This window comes from Heterodontus francisci, unplaced genomic scaffold (genome assembly GCF_036365525.1).
Source record: "Heterodontus francisci isolate sHetFra1 unplaced genomic scaffold, sHetFra1.hap1 HAP1_SCAFFOLD_157, whole genome shotgun sequence".
NCBI lineage: Eukaryota > Metazoa > Chordata > Chondrichthyes > Heterodontiformes > Heterodontidae > Heterodontus > Heterodontus francisci.
The window spans coordinates 1,155,776-1,176,071 of NW_027140118.1; positions in this window are offsets into that span (position 1 = coordinate 1,155,776).

A 20,296-nucleotide genomic window follows, 5' to 3' on the forward strand; every position below is an offset into this window, starting at 1 on the left:
TCTGTACTAGAGTCTTAGGAAACAACATAAAACCGACTCTTACGGTGTTTATATTCAATTTTGGTACTAAAGCTAAATTTAACTCAAATCTCCTCTGGAAATGCAATTAAATGTTAAACAGATGACAAATATTAGATCCTTTTTGCTGTCAGCGACAAAAATGGATAACATTTCCCTATTTGAAATCAAACAGGACAAAATGTATTTAATGACAAATTTATAAATTAAGGAAACTGTTTCAATATTCACTTTATACGATCTCAATAAATGACAAATTAAAATAAATATGCACTTTCCTATAAATTGATTTTGATCTGGGGCCGATTGCTAAAAACAAAAATTCAGGGAGTCAGCTGCATTTCATACTTTCTTTCTGTTCTGTGGCTTGCAGAAAATATTCTTAAATTACTTTCAAGATCAGGATTTTACAACACAATCCCTTTTACAAAACCAAAAGAAAATTCATCACGGAAGTATGTAATAACATTTAGGGAGTGTTTCCCTGTCATGAACTTGCATTTGTTGTCGATAGACATTAACAAATGTAACCAAACCCGCTCTGGAAACAGTGAGAAACTGAATCGAATCATCGACCGAAAAACTCTGCAAAAATATCGAGCAGGTGGAAGGAGACTATTCATGATATCTCATTAAACACTTCACGATGCTTTACAGAAAAGGAGCATGTGGAAGGAGACTTTGTCACATTAATTAGTACTTGACACTGTACATACAAATATGTGAAATAAGTTGAGAATTTACAATACAACGTTCGAAAGTTTCAAGGTCATCATTAAGTAAACAATAATAAATGGAAAATCTTCCTCAGATTTTGGAATATTCAGTAACATTATCTTTTGGAGAGGCACTTCACAATTACAGTAATAACTGATGCTAATTGAAATAATATTGGTCCTGTCTCCAGTTAATATATTATACAATATTTATAGATCATGTACAACACTCTAACGTGGAACAAACGTATTTAAATTATTTCAGTTCCACTCAGTGTATCATATAGTGTCAGACAGCACTTCTACTGTGAAATACCTGGGACAGAAATGCCCGTGTGGGTTCAGTCAGCAGTAGATTTCGCTTTGACTGCTGTTCTATAATCCCTGTGTTACCATAGACCCCAGACCCCAAACCCCGAGACCTTCTACTCTCACTCTGATCACATTCTGCTGCTCGATTGTTGTGTTTATATAATCTGCTGAGAATTTCAACTCCAGTCAGTCGTGTCGGTACAACAGCCGCAGAGGACCACATAAAATTAATTGCCACGTTATTTGTTTTCAATTTTGGATTTAAATGAAAGTTTCACACATATCCCACCAGGGAATTGAGAAGACGTGTTAATCAGATGTAAGATATTATAAAAACAATGATTTCTGATAGAGAAAGAATGGATAATTGTTCTGTATTTAATATTGATGGAATGTAAAATCAAGCCAACTGCCCAAGATCCGTATTCAATGCGAATTCCACAAATGATATTAACTATTTCAATATTCGCTTCATATGACAGCAATGAAACATTGTCTTATTTGTCATAAAGCATGCCTGCTTTTTAAAAATCATTCGGAGCAACTAGCGATTGGAGAAAAGGATACAGGGAGTCATGTGCACTTCATTTTTTATCTTTTCAGTGACTTGAATAATTTTAAAAAAAATAATCCACAAAACAGGATTTTACTCTCCAATTAGTTAATATTCACGGAAATATAATTCGCGAAATACATAAAGTATTGGATAGCACTGGGACTAAGTTCTCCTGTCAGTAAACCAATAAAGTGTCAATAGACAGAGATTAATGAATGTAAAGAAACACACACGGTAAATAGTGAGAAACAGAATTGAATCATCAATGGAATAAAACAACAAATATGCAACATGCATGAGCCGTTGGAGCAATAATAAAGAACATTATCACGAATTCATTACACACTACATGACACTGTGTAAAAATATGTGATTGGGAAAACTGAACTATCTTTCGGTACTGTACATAAAAATGGAGGATATAGAATAATGAATTTAATATAAAAGATACTAATTTTGAAGATCATCACTAACTGATCAATAATACAGAGCAAATTCCCCAACGATTCAGGAACTTTCAGTAACACCATTTTTTGCAGAGTGCAATTGATAATTATACTAACAATGAAAACAAATTGACAAATTTTGGTTCCATCCACATTTGAGAGGAATTATGGATTGAATATTACACTTCAAAACTGAACAAACTATTTTAAAATATTTAGTCTCATGAACAGTATCACGAGAAGAGTAGACAACATTTGTATTGAAAAATATCTGTGACAGAAATGTCTGTGGCGGTTCATGTCAGCCGTAAAAGCAGTTTTGACTGGTGTTCGACACTCAGTGAGATAACTTACACACAGACTCATATACAGTCTATTCAAACAAAGACGGCGCTCTACTTCTAACAGTCTCGCTTTAAATAATCAGATTAGAATTTCAATTCCAGCTGGCTGTGTCAGTGTAAAAAACGCAGGGCGGGACGGCGGGGGGAGTGGGGGGGCGGGTAATAAAACAAACTGCCTTGGTCTTTGTGCCCAACACAAATTCAACTGGGAATTTAAAATACCCGTTAATGAGATGTAGAATATTCCAAACTCGTTTACTGTCACCAATATAATATTACTGTCAGCAATAACTCAATTGTTAGCACTCTCGCCTCTGATTCAGGAGATGGTGGGTGCAAGTCTAATTCCAGAGACTTGAGCACAAAATGTGGGCTGCCACTCCAGTGCAGTACTGAGGGTGTGCTGCACTGTCCAAGATGCTTTCCATCGGAGGAGAAGTCAAACTGAGGCCCCGTCAGCTCTTTCAGATGCAGTATTTGGAGAAAGGGCAGGGGAATTATCTCTCGTGCTCTGAGGAATGTTGATCCCTCAATCAACATCACACACACAAAAAAAGTATTCTGGCCATTATCACATTGATGTTTGTCGGAGCTTGCTGTGTGTAAATTAGCAGCCACGTTTCCTATATTACAGTATGAACAACACTACAAAACAGTACTTAATTGACAGTAAACCTCTTTGGGACGTCCTGACGTCGTGAAATGCGCTACATAAACGCAAGTCATTTTTATATATATGGAGGTTCATTCCTATTTGCTGTTGATAGAACTTAAAATGGAAACAATCAATCCCAAATGTGTGTCAAATGAAACTTCTACAAATTGTATAAACCTTTCAGTATCCATTTCATATCATCCCAATGAATGACAACTGTAAATAAAATAGATGCGTTTTCTGTAAACTGATCCCAGATACTGACAGATTCTATTCTAACAGCGAAGTGGCTCTTTTTCTAACAGACCCTGCTTAAATAGAACCATTAGATTTTCAACTCCAGTCTGCTCTGTCTGTACGAGCGGCAGGTATAAGGCAATAAACAAGTTCCGATATTTCATTACACTCTAAACAAGAATTTAAATATGTGCAAAGCATTATTTACTTTCTACATCTCCTGAATGTGTTCTGTATTAAAGATGATAATTAGATTAATAATACATATCTTGTAATAATAATCAGTGTATCAGTAAATAACATAATGCATTCAATAATCCGTAACTCACAGTTCAAAAGCTGCAGTAGAGACAGGGTCAGGAAGGACCGCAGCATCGTTCTGGTGCCAGGGACAGCGATGTGAACAGAACATTAACCGAACGCTATTCTCAAAGACTAAGAGCTCCTTCCAGCAACTTCTGAAACTCTGACTGTTGTGGAAATTAATTCTTTGACAGAAGTTTCTACAGAAACCAATGTTTCCTTCCAAATACCCAATAGATTTTGACTTGTGTGAACCGTGAATTACAGTCTGGTAAAATACACCAATGAGATGAAATGTGACCATTAATGGATAAAATGAACCCAGGTTCCAACTACCAGCCTATCCTGCGAGGACAATGACATGTGACAGTGTGAAAAGTAAATGAATCACTGATCTGGCGCCCAGATCATCGAATCATAGATGCACAGGAAAGGCCATTCGGCTACTTTGGTCAGAGTCGTTTAGAAAGAGCTGTCTAATTTATTGTCACATATGTAGCATTTTCTTGTAACCCTGCAAATTATTCCACTGCAAGCACTTGTTTAATTGTCTTTAAAAATTCCTCAGGAATCTGATTTCATCACTCTTTCAGGTCGTGCTTTCCAGATCTTAACAAGCCTCTGTGCAAAATACTGTCTCTTCATTCCCCCTCTAGTTATTCTGCCGGTTCTACAGAAGGCCTTGGCCCCCAGGCGCAGCGCTGGAAGCCCAGAGAAGAGGTAGGTGAGGCGGGGTCACCAGTTACAGTCCGTAAGGCCCCGGTGAGAGAGTAAGGCGGTGTTCTGGTGGTGCAGGAGGAGGGAGGTCCCGGGGAATGAACTGGTTCCTGGTGGAGGTGCTCTGTGGGCCACAAAATACCCACGAACGAGGCAGCGCCCCATCCCACCCGCAAGGCCGCAGGGTGAGTGCTTCGTTTTACAAGGTGTCCTCTCCATGTGGTGGAGGACCTCGCTGCTGGTAAGATCCCAGCGGCGGTGGAATGATCCCATAATTATCCCATAATAGGCCACATAAGATCCTCAATGTGCCACTGGGCGAGAAGGCTGTTGTCGGTCTATCCTGCCCCCAGGATCACTGGACGAGGGGGATGCGTTGGGCTCTGCATCCTGCCATATCCCCTGCCAGCCGCCGCTTTTCTCCTTGTCCCCTCCCCACCTCTCCTGGCTTCCAATCATGCCTCTGGGGGCCAGTAAAATCCTTGCCATGATCTCTGATGACAAACGTATTCATGAGAGGAAATAATTTCCAAATGCTTACTCCATCATAACCCCTCATTATTTTGAGTTCTGTTAGATCTGAAATGGCGGGAATGACTTATGAGGAGAGATTGAGTCGGTTAGGACTATATTTTCTGGAGTTCGGAAGAGTGAGGCGGCGGGGGGGGGGGGGGGGGGGGGGTCTCATAGAAGCCTACTAAATTCAAACAGGACTTGACAGGGTAGATGCAGGAAGGATGGTGGGGGAGTCCAGAATCAGGGGTCATTGTCTAAGGATACAGGATAAGCCTTTCTGGACCGCGATAGGGAGAAATATATTCACCCAGAGAGTGCTGAGCCTGTGGAATTCGCGACCACAGAAAGCAGTTGAGGCCAAAACATTGTATGTCTTCAAGAAGGAGTGAGATACAGCTCTTGGGTCTAAAGGGATCAAAGGATATGGGGTGAAAACGACAACAGGTTAATGAGTTGAATGATCAGCCATGATCAGAATGAATGGCACAGCAGGTTCGAAGGACCGAATGGCCTGCTGCTGCTCCTATTTTCTGTATTTCTATCCCACTGAACGTTCTCTGCGCCAATAAGAAAAATCCAAACTCCTGCATTCTATCCATGCAAATGAATTCCCTCATCAGTGGTTACTTCTTGCTAATCCTCCTCTGTACCCTTTCCAGGGCCTTGAAATTCTTCCAAGGTATTCATGCCCAGAATTGCACACAGGACGCCAGCTGAGTCATAACAATTGATTTGTAAAGGATTAGCCTGATGCCTTTTGTGTTTGAATTCAATTACCCCATTTTCAAATCAAGTATCCCATACACTTTCTCAATCAGAACAAAGAACAAAGAAAATTACAGCACAGGAACAGGCCCTTCGGCCCTCCAAGCCTACGCCGATCCAAATCCTCCATCTAAACCTGTCACCTATTTTCTAAGGGTCTGTATCTCTTTACTTCCTGCCCATTCATGTTTCTGTCTAGATACATCTTAAAAGACGCTATCGTGCCCACGTCTACCACCTCCGCTAGCAATGCGTTCCATGCACCCACCACCCTCTGTGTAAAGAACTTTCCACGCATATCTCCCCTAAACTTTTCCCCTTTCACTTTGAACTCTTGTCCCCTTGTAATCGAATCCCCCACTCTGGGAAAAAGCTTCTTGCTATCCACCCTGTTTATACCTCTCATGATTTTGTACACCTCAATCAGGTCCCCCCTCAACCTCCGTCTTTCTAATGAAAATAATCCTAATCTACTCAACCTCTCTTCATAGCCAGCTTCTCCACTTGCCCTGCAATCCTCAAAGATGGATGGACTTGCATTTCCCGGGTCCCTCTGTTCTTGTATCCCCTAAAAATGGTACCATTTATACTGTACTGACATGATATTTTCCCATTGAACTTCACTTCTGACTTGACCACAATAAGGTGCATCTACCGTTGATTTGACCATTTCAGCAGACTGTCTACTCTGAAGTCTGCTATGATAATATTCACGATTTACTACAGAGCCATGTTTTTCACCATTCACAAATGTCAAAATTATACATTCTAACCCCAAGTCTAAGTAATTTGCATGCAGAAAGAAAAAACAGTAGTCTTAAAACGAATCCCCGGGCAACCGCCATGCTCGCCTGTCAGAAGAGCATCCATTCACCACTGTTCTCTGCCTCCTATCTCTTAGCCAATCAACTGTTCGAGCTGACATCGTCCCTTTAATAATATGCATTCCTATTGTCTGAATAAGTCTGTTATGAGGTACTTCGTGAACATTGAATGCCCACATACACAAGGCCCACTTCAGTCTCTTATTTGATTAAACAACTCAGTCAGGTTAGTTCCACGTAATTGGCCTTCAACAAATCCGAGATGGTTTTCTCATCTTACCCCATGCTTCTGAAAGTGAGAATTAATTTTGTCCTTGATGGGGGCCTCTAGTAGATCTCTCAACCTTCACTATCGTCACATAGATTAGCTTGTAGTCACAAGGCTTACCCTCTCCTCTCGTTTTGAAAAGGAGTCTAGCATTGACCAAATTCAAGTCCTCTGGCCCCAGTGCGATAAACAAGGAGGATTGAAACATTGTGGTCAGAGCTGATCTTATCTCTAACCCAGCTTCCTTTATCCTCCGAGGATGCTTCCCATCTGGAACAGCGGTGCTGTCCACATTGAGTGATAAACTGTTTAGCAACGCCTTCCCATCTATTTTATCCTATGCAAGACCTCTGCTTCCCTCGACTCGATTGCGACATTAATTTCAGCCTCTTCTTTTGTGAAGGCAGTTGCAAATTACTCATTCAGTACCACAGTCATGCCCTCTGCCTCGACAGGAATATTTACTTGTTTCTCCATAATCCGCCCCACCGTTCCTTTAACTATCCCTGTCACTTTTACATGTTTTACAAGATTTGCTGCTGCTAATCTTTTCTATGCTCTCCCTTTGTCCTTCTTGTATTATTTTTCTATTTCTCCCTGTACACTATGCTATCTATCTGGTTTTAGATTATATTCTTGAATTGGATTTTGCAATGAATTTCTTCTTTCTCTTTTCCCTTAACTGACAATTCATTTTTCATCCAAAGAGTGCAGCATTTAATTCCCCACCTTCACCTCTAGACTTGACTATTCCAATACACGTCCTGGCCAGCCTCCCTCTTTGCATCCTCAGTTAACCTGAGGGCATCCAAACCTCGGCGGCCAACGTACAACTCACTCCAGGTCCCGTTCACCCATCACCGCTGCACTCCCATTGGCTTCTGGTTATTCACCTGAACAATATTGAAATTCTCACGCTTATTTTCTAATCTCGCCATGACCTCTTCCCACCCTATCTCTGTAATCTCTTTCAGCCCGATGAGATATTTGTGCTCCTTCAATTCCGGAATCTTGAGCATTCCCAAATTTAAACGCTCCACCGCTGGTGTTCTTGGTGTCATCTGCCAAGATCCTAAATTCTGGAATTCCCTCCATAAACCTCTGCCTCACTATATCTTTTTCCTTCTTTAAGACACTGCTTAAAACTTACCACCTTGACCAGGCATTTGGTCATCTGCCATCATATCTGTCAATGCTGCTCGCTATCAAATTGTGTTTGATAATATGACTTGGATATTTTAACTATGTAAGGGCACTACATAAATAAGAAATTGCAGATCTTGTTTTACACCTTCTCCATTACTATGGTCTGTCCCAGACTATATTATTGTAATTGAAGGTTAAATCATTTTTATGTTTTTCTGAACTTCCCTGACAGAATAAGTCCATAATCTAGTGCTCACTTTTGGGGGTGTATAATAAACACTAGACTATTTAACACCTCATTTTGTGAATGGATTAGTGAATAGATGATTCACTTGTCGAATCCCCCAATATATAGTTTTTCTGTTGCAAACATACCCACTTCTGACCTGATGGAGGGAAGGTCATTGATGAAACAGCTGAAGATGGTTGGGCCTACGACACTACCCTGAGGAACCCCTGCCCAGATGTCTTGAGACTGCGAAGATTGACCTACAACTCCCACAACCTTCTTCCTTTGTGCGAGGTATGATTCCCACAAGTGGAGATTTTTCCCTCTGATTCCCATTGCCTGCAGTTAATCCCAGTTAACGCCTTTCCCAGTAATGGTGCATCGTGGAGCGATGCTTTCATTTTAAATTGACTTCTCCGAGGCAGAAAGGCGAATATGAGATCCATAACCACTCCAGACAGTCGATTCCTGATGCGAGTCCGTCCCCATCCCTCTAGTGATCTATTCCAGCTACGCCTCAGCTGGATGGACAATTACATTTGGATAGATCTGGAGTGGCAACATGTCAGTTCACACATTACAACAGCAATTTATTTAAAATATAAACTATCGTGGTAACTATATGTAACAATGAAATAGTCCTTCATTCCTCATAAATACTGGGATTGATATTCAATGGGCAGAATTCTTTCTGTTTTTAGTGCGACTGAAAGGTGCAGCTTGATATTCGTGAGAGGACCGAGAGCTGTGCAGTCACCACATGTTTTCCATGGAACTGCAACTAATTGTTATAAATAGTTGAAGCTGCAATCTACAAGCAAGTGGGAAGTATTCTACCAGCTCCTGACTAGTGCTTTGTAGATGGTGAAATGTCTTTGTGGAACCGGTAGATGAGTTGTTGTCTGTAGTGGACCGATCATTTGACCGACTCCTGTCGCAACAGTATTTAAATGCCTGGTTTAAATTTAAATGGGTGGTTGTTGGTGGGCACAGACTCGGTGGGCCGAAGGGCCTGTTTCAATGCTTTATCTCCAAAAAAAAGAACAAAAAAAATGCCCTTACCCTCAACTTTCACTCCACCAGCCTCTACATTCAATGAACTATCCTCCATAACTTCTGCCAACTTCACCACAATGCTACCACCAGACATCCTCCTCTTTTTTTCAGCATTCTGAAGGTACAGCTTGACCCAATCTTCCATCACTCGAAACACCCACTACTCTTCCAATGTTACCTTCCCATGCAAGTGTTGGAGATGCATTACCTGCCTTTTCACCTCCTCTCTTTCAACCGTCAGGCCCACAAACAGTGATTTACTTGTAATTTACTTTATTTCATCAATAGTGTTCATTCTTAACAAGTGGCCTCCACACCGTGGAGATGAAGCATACATTCTACAATGGCTTTGCTGAGCAGTCATTAAGTCCCTCAGCTTCCATTCACTTGCCATTATAATTCCCTGTCCCACTGCCAGCTGACCCATCTGTACTCAGCCTCCTACACTGTTTCAATTTTCAAGATCAACATCAACTTCAAAAAGAAAAACACATGGGAACGAGTGCCCCCATTTGTTTTTGACAGCAGGTTCTGGTAATGATTCTTCTCTTCATTTAATCACTCTTGCCTTCCACCCCATCACATTTTCTCTCTTTATCTCCTTCCTCCGTTCCCCCATTCCCAGCCTCTGTGCTTACTGAAACACTGTTAAAGCACAACATTTTCCAGTTCTGAAGAAAATTCTCCAGCGGGGAAGGTTAAGTCTCGTTCGCTTTCTCAAACTGCTGCCCCGCCGACTAAGTATTTCCAACATCTTCTGTTCATATTTTAGATTTTCAGCATCCGCCGTATTTTGACTTTTTAAGGAAGATGATATCATGGGGAAATGGGGTGAGGCTGCAATTGAATGTAAAGACATACACACAATAGATCAATAACTTTGGAGAGGCTGAGAAAAGAGAATATGATGGGATCAGGAAAGTAATCTCCTTAGGCACACTCTTGGTCCAATATTGCCTTGATACCGAGGGCAGTCACCTCGATTACTATTACCACCATTACCAGCAATACAACAATCACTGCTTGCTGTATTTGCCCACTGCAGAACAGCAGAGTGTTTCTGAGCCATTCCTCTCAAAACTGCTGCACTCCATATAAGGACTGCGCAGCTTTATTGGGAAACCTGCCAAATATTTGACGAAATGTGTTCACTCATTGAGACTGTGAGACACGCAGATCACACAGAGACACTGACTGGTCATCATAAGTTGTGAATATTCACCATCGTTGAACTATACAGGGAGGGATGTGATGTGTTCCCTCAAAAAAGGTCTCTGTTTTCTGGAAGGTGGTCACTTGGAGTCAAGAAAGGCTTTCCAATACCGAAATATGTGAAAAGCAGCTCACAGTCTGCAGAGCCTCAGAACAGTCACTGTGTGTTTTTCAGTTCTACTGAGAGGAAGCACCTGGCGTTGTGGTGATTTCAGTGCTTCTGTTTTTTTTGCCTGCTGCTCTGAATTATCAAGATACTGCAGCAGGATGTTTCAGCTTGGAATTTGAACTTACGTTGTTTAAAATCCAGAAGGACAATGTATCGGGGGAAGCATTTATGGGCAATATCATTAATTCACTGGAAATATTTGACAGCTTAGTGTCTGCAAATAAACTATATCTCATCACAAGGAGTGAATCACAGTACATAATTACTGTAATCTGTGTACAATTTCCAAATGTATAACACACAATATCAACAGGTCACGATAAATCATTCTGAGTCCAATTCAATCAGCAAAGACAGATACACCAACGCATCAATTCTCGCTGTGGTTTTAATTTAAAATAGAAGATGCCATGAGATGTTGAGGCTGTTTCCTGTATAGGTTAATGAAGCAGGAATACTGTTAAGAATCAAATACAATCAGGAGGATTGAGCCTGTGTTAATGTAAAGTGTTAACTCACTGTGATCCGATTACTGGAAATGCAGCCTGTGTCAATGTCAGTAGTTAACTTGCTGTGATTCAATTCAAAGAGGGGATCTGAAGATTGACAGTTGCTTCAAAATAAACTGTCCACTGTGCCCCAATAAATAAAATTAAATGTCAGCCTGATTTCTCTGGGAGTGAAAGTAGATCTGGGTAATGAAAAGAGTCTGAAGAACTTAAAACAGATCAATAAATGAACACAGCTGAGCTGCCACTGTAAAGTTATCATAGGTAGAAAACCTTCAAATGATTAATTCCCCGGATCGCACATAGAATGAAACAAAAACTCTCCCGAAATGGACATTGAATAAAAGAATTCCACAAACTGTATTATCAATCTAGACAGAAATGATTTGAAACAAGTTAATGCGCCCCATAACACTGCCAGACACTCTTTGGTTTCTGCAGCTGTATCCAGTCTTTACAAATCAGATAGACTTGTCCCCCTGAGGTGTGTTTTTCAGAGATCACAGACTGACAATTTCAGAATGAGACATGGATGTTGACAGCAACCGGCTGTCAGAGAAACCTGAAGCACACGGACAGAATGGTGGAGATTGAAGATATTTGGGTCAATCTCTTGTATCTGTGAGGAGCTGATCAATCCTGTAAACAGTGGCACTTACACATAAACATACTGAAAATGGTCACACGAACCAAGGAACTTGCAGGAAGCGCTGATACTCAGCAAAGAACCTATATAAATTATGTTCCACATGCAAGATCTCCTCAGACTTTCTCAAGTACTTAAGAGAATGCAGTATGAACGCAGAAATGTGAGGATCTCTGTGCCAACACTGTCATTTTCTGGGATCCCTGTTAATAATGTAACACTCAGGCAGCACAATAAACACTGACCTTCAATCAGAAAGTGCTGGAAATGCTCAGCAGATCTGACAGCATCTGTGGAGACAGAGTTAGCATTTCCGGTCTGTGACCTTTTGTTAGAAGTGGAAAAGGTTAGAAATGTAATAGTTTTTTTTTTAAGTGGAAAGAAGGCGGCAAGAAGAAATAAAATTAATATGTGTGATCGAACAGAGGGCAGGAGAGATTTTTTTATTATTATTCATTTATGGGGATTGGGCGTCCCTGGTTAAACCAGCATTTATTGACCATCCTTGATTGTATTTGAGATGGTGTGAGCTACCTTCTTTAACTGCTGCAGGCCATGGGGTGTAGGTACACCCACAGTGCTTTGAGGAATTGTGTGCCAGAATTTTAATCCAGCGACAATGAAGGAACGACGGTATTGTTCTTAGTCAGGATGGTGAGTGGCTTGGAGGGGAATTTTAAGGTGCTGGTGTTCAAGTACATCTGCTGCCATTGTTCTTCTAGGTAGTAAGGGTAGCGGCTTTGGTATGTGCTTGGTGTGTTGCCGCAGTGTACCTTGTTCTTGACACACGCTGCTTCCACTGTGTGCCGGTGGTGGAGGGAGTGAATGTTGAAGGTTATGAATGGGGTGCCAATCAAACGGGCTGCTTTCCTGGATGGTGTCGAGCTTCTTGTGTGTTGTTGGAACAGCACCCATCCAGGCAAGTGGAGAGTAATCCATCATACTCATGACATGTGCCTTGTAGATAGTGGACAGGCACTGGGGAGACAGGGTATGAGTTACTCGAGACAGAATTCCTAACATCTGACCTGCGCCTGTAGCCACAGTGTTTACCTGGCTGGTCTAGTTCAGTTTCTGGTTAACGGTCACCCACTGGATATTGATAGTGTTGGATTCAACAATTCTAATACCAGTGAACGTCAAGGGGAGATGGTTAGATTACCTCTTGTTTGAAATGGTCACTGACTAGCGCTTGTCTGGTACGAATATTACTTGCAACTTATTAGCACAAGGCTTGATGTTCTCCATGTCTTGCTGCATATGAACACAGGCTGCTTTAGTATATTCTGATTCACAAATGGTGTTGAACATTGTGCAATCAGCAGCGAACATCCCCACTTCTGACCATATAATGGAGGGAAGGTTATTGATGAAGCAGCTGAATATGGCTGTGCCGAGCACACTGCCTTGATGTCCTATAGCTGAGATAATTGACCTCCAACAACCACAACCAACTTCCTTTGTGCCAGGTACGACTCCAACAAGTGGAGAGCTTTCCCTCTGAAGCCCTTTGATTCCAGTTTTTCTCGGGCCTCTTGATGCCATGCTCAGTCTACTGTTACCATGATGTCAAGAGCAGTCACGCTCCCCTCACATCTAGAGTTGTGCTCTTTAGCCCATGTTTGGACCAAGGCTGTAATGAGGTCAAGATCTAAGTGCCAGTGAGCAGGTTATTGCTGAACAAGAGCTGCTTGAAAGCACGGTTGATCACCCTCCCATCACGTTGCTGATGATCGAGAGTAGACTGATAAGGCAGTAATTAGCAAGGTTGGGTTTGTCCTGTTTTTTGTGGAGAGGCCATACCTGTGCAATTTCCCACATTTCCAGGTAGATGCCAGTGTTGTAGCCGTACTGGAGCAGCCTGGCTCAGCGTATGGTTAGCTCTGGAACACAAGTTATCAGTACTATTGCCGGAATACTGTCAGGGCACAGAGCATTTGCAGTATCCGGTGCCTTCACTATTTCTTGATATTTCGTGTAGTGAATAAGATTGGCTGAAGACTGACATCTGCGATGCTGGGGACCTCATTGGGAGGCCGAGATGGATCATCCACTCTGCACTTCTGGCTGAAGATGGATGTAAATATTGCAGCCTCGTCTTTAGCACTGATGTGCTGGGCTCCACTATTAGTCAGGATGTGGATAGTTGTGGAACTTCTTCCTTCTGTTGGTTGATCATTTGTCCACCACCATTCGTGACTGGATGCGGCAGGCTGCACATCTGTTTCAGTGTTATTGGACCTGCACTCATCCAGGCACGTGAGTGGGGACAGTATGAAGAAAGATTTTTCAACTGTGAGCTTCTGGGTTTAAGAGATTACACAAAGCTTGTGGGATGGGAGAGGAGGAGTTTTATATGAACTGTGGGAAAATTGAGTTCATCGACCACATGACTTACTTCTTTTCTCAACAAGTTATTTTATCTGGTGTGTCATGAGGCTGGAGCCTTGCTTGATTCAACAGGCTGAATTTTTCAAGCATTTTGGAGATGGTCTGAGAGTCAGGACGGCTGGCAATACTGGTGGGGAAGACATCGAGTTGGGAGCTGATCTGTGTGTTGTGGAATTGTTTACCTCTGTCTATCACATGTTGCTTCCACTGTTGGGTAGGCAAGTAGTCCTGTGTTGTAACTTCACCAGGCTGACACCTCATTTTTAGGTATGCTTGTTGCTGCTCCTGGGAAGCCTTCCAACACTCTTATTGTACCAGGGTTGATCCCACGGCTTGATGTTAATGGTCGAGTGGGGATATGCCGTGCCATGAAGTTAAACATTATGGCTGAATATAATTCTGCTGTTGCTTCTGTTGCCTATGGAACAAAGCGTCTCGTGGTTACCCAGCTTAGAGTTGCTAGATCTGTTTGCAATCTATGCCATTTAGCGTCGTGGCAGTGCCACACACTACAATGGTGAGTATACCTCAATATAAAGACAGGACCTTGGCTCCAGAGGGACTGTGCGGTGGTCAATCAGAGAGCCATAGAGTAATACAGCACAGAAACAGGCCCTTTGGCCCAACGTGTCTGTGCTGGCCATCAAGCACCTAACTATTCGAATTCCATTTTCCAGTACTTGGCCCGGACCATTGTATGCTATGGCGTTTCAAATACTCATCTACATAATTCCTAAATGTCGTGAGGGTTCCTGCCTCTGCCACATCTTCAGGCAGTTCGTTCCAGACACCAACGACCCTCTGGGTTCAAATTCTTTTCCTCAAATCCCCTCTAAACTCCCTGCCCCTTACTTTAAATCTATGCCCCCTGGTTATTGATCCCTCAGCTGAAGGAATACGTTTCTTCCTATCTGACCTATAAATGCCCTCAGAATATTGTTTCCCTCAATCACGTCCCCCCTCAGCCTTCTCTGCTCGATGGAAAACAACCCGAGCCTTTTCAGTCTCTCTTCATATCTGAAATACTCCAGCACAGGCAACATCCTGGTGAATCCCCTCTGCAATCGCTCCAGTACTATTACATCCTTCATATAAGGTGAAGGCTAGAACTGTACACAGCACCCTAACTGTGGCCTAACTTATATTTTTTACAGCTCCATCATAACCTCCCTGCTCTTATATTATATGCTTCGGCTAAAAAAGGCAAGTATCCCATGCGCCTTCCTAACCACCTTATCTAACTTTGCTGCTGCCTTCAATGATCTATGGACAAGTACACCAAGGTCCCTCTGACCCTTTATTTCCTAGGGTCCTACCATCCATTTTATATTTACTTGCCTTGTTATCCCTCCTATGCATCACCTTTGCAGGGTTAAACTCCATTTGCCACTGCTCCGCCCATCTCACCAGCACATCTATATCGTCCTGTAATCAAAGGCTTTCCTCCTTCACTATTTACAATATCATCAATTTTAGTGCCATCTGCAAGCTTACTAATCATACTTCCGATATTCACGTCTGAATCATTAATGGACACTACAAACAGCAAGGGTCCCAGCACCGATCCCTGTGGTACAACACTGGTCACACGTCTGCGCTCCCAAAAACAACCCTCGGCCATCAGCCTCTAACTCCTGCCACTAAGCCAAATTTGGATCCAATTTGCCAAATTACCCTGGATCCCATGGGCTCTTACCTTCTTAACCAATCTCCCATGCGGGGCCTCAGCAAAAGCCTTACTGAAGTTCATGGAGACTACAGAATCCACTTTACCCTCATCTACACATCTGGTCACCTCCTCGAAAAATTGCAATCAAGTTTGTTAGACAGGATCTTCCCCTGACAAAGCAATGCCGAATATCGCTGATTAATCACTGCCTCTCCAAGTGAAGATTAATCCTGACCCTCAGAATGTTTTTCCCAATAGTTTCCATACCACTGATGTAATTATCTGTTAGATCCCTGCTCCCCTTCTTGAATATTGGTACCACATTCAGTGGCCTCCAGTCCTCTGGTAACTCTCCTGTTTCCAGAGAGGATTTTAAAATTTGAGTCAGGGCCCCTGCTATCTCCTCTCTTGCCTCATATAACAGCCTGGGATGCATCTCGTCTGGGCCTGGGGATTTATCCACGTTAAATCCCACTAAAACAGCTAATACTTCCTCCGTTTCAATGCTAATTTGTACAAGTGTATCACAATCCCCCTGCCTGATATCTATGCCTACATCCTCCTTCTCCATCGTCAAAGCAGATGAAAACTAATCACTTAAAACCGTACCTATATCCTCCGGCTCTACACACAGATTGACACTTTGGTCCCTAATGGGCCCGACTCTTTCCCTAGTTATCCTCTCGCCCTTAATATACTTATAAAACGCCTTGGGCCTTTCCTTTCCCTACACATTCTACAGGCTTGAGGGGCAGAATAGCCTACTCCTGCTCCTATTTTCTATGTTTCTATTCTCCTCCATGGCCGCCACTGTTTTCAGCGCTCGAAATATGCCACAAGCCCCCTTCTTTCCTGATCCAATCCTCGAGATCCTTTGACGTGCAGAGTTCTCTGGGTTTGTTAGACCTCCCTTTCATCTTTACGGGTACGTGCTGGCTCTGAACTCTCACTATTTCCTCCTTGAATGACTCCCAATGGCCTGATGTAGACATTCCTTCTATTAGGTGCTCCCAGTCCACTTTAGCCAGATCCTGTTTTTCATATTGATATTGGCCTTCCCCCAATTCAGTACTTTTATTTCCGGTCCCTCCTGGTCCTTTTCCATAGCTGCCTTGAATCTTACAGATTTATGACCACTAAGCCCGAAATGCTCCCCCACTGATACTTCTATTACTTGTCCAGCTTCATTCCCTCGGATTAGGTCCAGTACTGCCCTTTGTCTTGTCGGACGTTCTACGTACTGGCTCAAAAAACTCTCCTATATGCATTTTAAGAACTCCGCCCCCATTCAGCCATTTCCACAAAGAATATCCCAGTTAATATTGCTGGAACATGAACTCCCCTACTATAGCCCTATCAGTGTTACACCTGCCTGAGATTTGCCTACGTATCTGTTCCTCTATCTCTCCCTGACTGTTTGGAGGCCTGTAGTACACTCCCAGCCAAGTGTTTGCCAGTTTTTTTGTTTTGAAGTTCTACCCATATACCCTCATTTGAGGATCCCTCTAAGATATCATCCCTCCTTACTGCAGTAATTGACTCCTTGATCAACAGTGCAATGCCACCTCCTCTTTTACCCCCTCGTCTGTCTCACCTGAAGATTCTATACCCTTGAATACTGAGCTGCCAGTCCTGCCATTCCCAAAAATATGTTTCTGTGATAGCATTAATATCAAAATCCCATGTAATAATTAATGGCATCAAATCATTTGCCTTGCTAGTAAGACTCCTCGCATTAAAAAAATAGATGCAATCCATCCTTGCATTATTCGCTCGTGCCTTAACAGGTCTGTATTTGCTCTGCCTTCCAAACTGATTTAGATTTTCTTCTTCATTTGACTGTGCATCATCCCGACTGTACCTCCAGTCTTATATCATTGCGCTGCCAAATTATTTCACCCCCAACAGCAACTCCACCCCCCAACCCCAACAGCACTAGCAAATCTACCAGCAAAGAGGTTGATAAAACACACACACAGGCACACACACCGACCAGACCCCAGGTTCTGAGCCAGACAGATATACAAACACGCATACACAAACAGAGATACACACAAACACACACACACACACAAACACACGGAGGGATGGGAACCTTTGCAAAGAGTCAGAGGAGGGACGATCAAAGACAAGGACAAAAGACAGTAAGAGGAATAGGAAAAGTGAAAGCCAGAGAAATCAAGGGCCAGAATCAAACATGGCCACAGTGAAAAATAGTGGGAAGGGGCCAACTAATGTTTTAAAAACAAGCCTTCAGGCTGTGTGCCTTAACACGTGGAGCATTCACAATAAAGTGGATGAATTAATCGCGCAAATAGATATAAACGAGTATGATGCAGACGGGATTATGGAGACATGGCTGCAAGGTGATCAGGGATGGGAAATGAACATCCAGGGCTATTCAGTATTTTGGAAGGACAGACAAAAGGCAAAAGGCGTTGGAGTTGCATTGCTGGTTAAAGAGCTTTTTAATGCAATAATCAGGAAGGATATTAGCTCTGACGATGTGGAATATGTATGGGTAGCGCTGAGAAACTCTAATGGGCAGAAATGGTTAGTGGGGGTTCGATATAGATCCCCAAACTGTAGTAGTGATGTTCGGAATGGCATAAAACAGGAAATTGGAGACGCATGTATTACGGGAACATTTGTATTTTCGGGTATCTTTAATCAAACTATAGAGTGGGCAAATCAACTTAGTCACAATACCATAGAGGAGGAATTTTGGAGTATAAACGGGATGTTTTTCTGGACCAATACGTTGAGGAACCAACTAGGCAAGAGGCCTTCCTAGACTGGGTATTGTGTAATGACAGAGGAATAATTGACACTCTAGTTGTGCGAGACCCCATGGGGAAGAACGACCATAATATGATAGAATTCTTCATCAAGATGGGGAGTGACATAGTTGATTCTGAGACGAGGGCCCTGAATCTTAGTAAAGGAAACTATGAAGGTATAAGGCGCGAATTGTCTATGATAGACTGGGAAACGTTACTTAAAGGGACGACGGTGGAAAAGCAATGTCAAACATTCAAAGTTTGCATGGACGGACTGAAACAATTGTTTATTTCTGTCTGGCGCAAAAGTAAAGCAGGAAAGGTAGCCAATTCATGACTTACAAGGGAAATTAGAGAAAGCATTAGATCCAAGGGAGATACATATAAATTCGCTAGGAAAAAAGCAACAAACCTTAGGATTGGGAGCAGTTTCGAATTCAGCAATAGAGAACCAAGGGATTGATTAAGAAGGGGAACATGGAGAATGAGAGCAAGCTTGTGGGGAACATAAAAACTGACTGTAAAGGTTTATATAGATATGTGAAGATAAAAAGTTTAGTGAAGACAAATGTAAGTCCCTTACAGTCAGAAACGGGGAATTTATTATGGGGAACAAAGAGATGGCTGACCAACTAATTGTATACTTTGGTTCTGTCTTCACAAAGGAGGACACAAATATCATACCAGAAATGTTGGGGAACACAGGGCTCAGAGAGAGATGGGAAATGAAGGAAATCAGTATTAGCAGAGAAATGGTGTTGGGAAATTCGTGGGATTGAAGGCTGATAAATTCCCAGGGCCTGATGGTCTGAATCCCAGAGTACTTAAGGAAGTGCCCTAGAAATGGTGGATGCATTGGTGGTCATCTTCCAAGATTATATCGACTCTGGAACAGTTCCTACAGATTGGAGGGTATCTAATGGAGCCCCACTATTTAAAAAGGGAGGTAGAGAGAAAGCAGGGTATTATAGACCAGTCAGCCTGACGTCGGTAGTGGGGAAAATTCGAGAATCCATTATCAAAGATTTTATAGCAGAGCACTTGGAGAACAGTGGGAGAATCGGCCAGAGTCAACATGGATTTAAGAAAGGGAAATCATGCTTGGAAAATCAACTGGAATCCTTCGAGGATGTAATTAGGAGAGATGATGAGGGGGAGCCAGTGGATGTGGTTTATTTGGACTTTCAGAAGGCATTTGAAAAAGTCCCACATAAGAGATTAGCATGTAAAATTAAAAGGCATGGGACTGGGAGTACTGTACTGCGATGGATAGAAAATTGGTTGGCAGACAGGAAAAAAGGAGTAGGGATAAATGGGTCTTATTCTGAATGGCAGGCAGTGACTAGTCGGGTACCACAGGGATCGGTGCTTGGGCCCCAGCTATTCACAATATATATTTATGATTTAGTTGAGGGAACTAAATGCAATATCTCCAAATTTGCAGATGACACAAAACTGGGTGAGAGGATGAGTTGTGAGGAGGATGCAGAGAGGCTTCAGGGTGATTTGGACAAGTTGACTGAGTGGGCAAATGCTTGGCGGATGCAGTATAATGTGGATAAATGTGAGGTTATCCAATTTGTCAGCAAACGCAGGAAGGCAGATTATTATCTGAATGGCTACGAACTGAGAGAGGGGAATATGAAATGAGTCCTGTGTGTTCTCATACATCAGTCGCTGAAGGTAAGCATGCAGGTGCAACAGGTGGTAAAAACTGCAAAGGGTATGTTGGCCTTCATAGTGAGAGGATTCGAGTACAGGAGCAGGGATGTCTTGCTGCAATTATACAGGGCCTTGGTGAGGCCACACCTG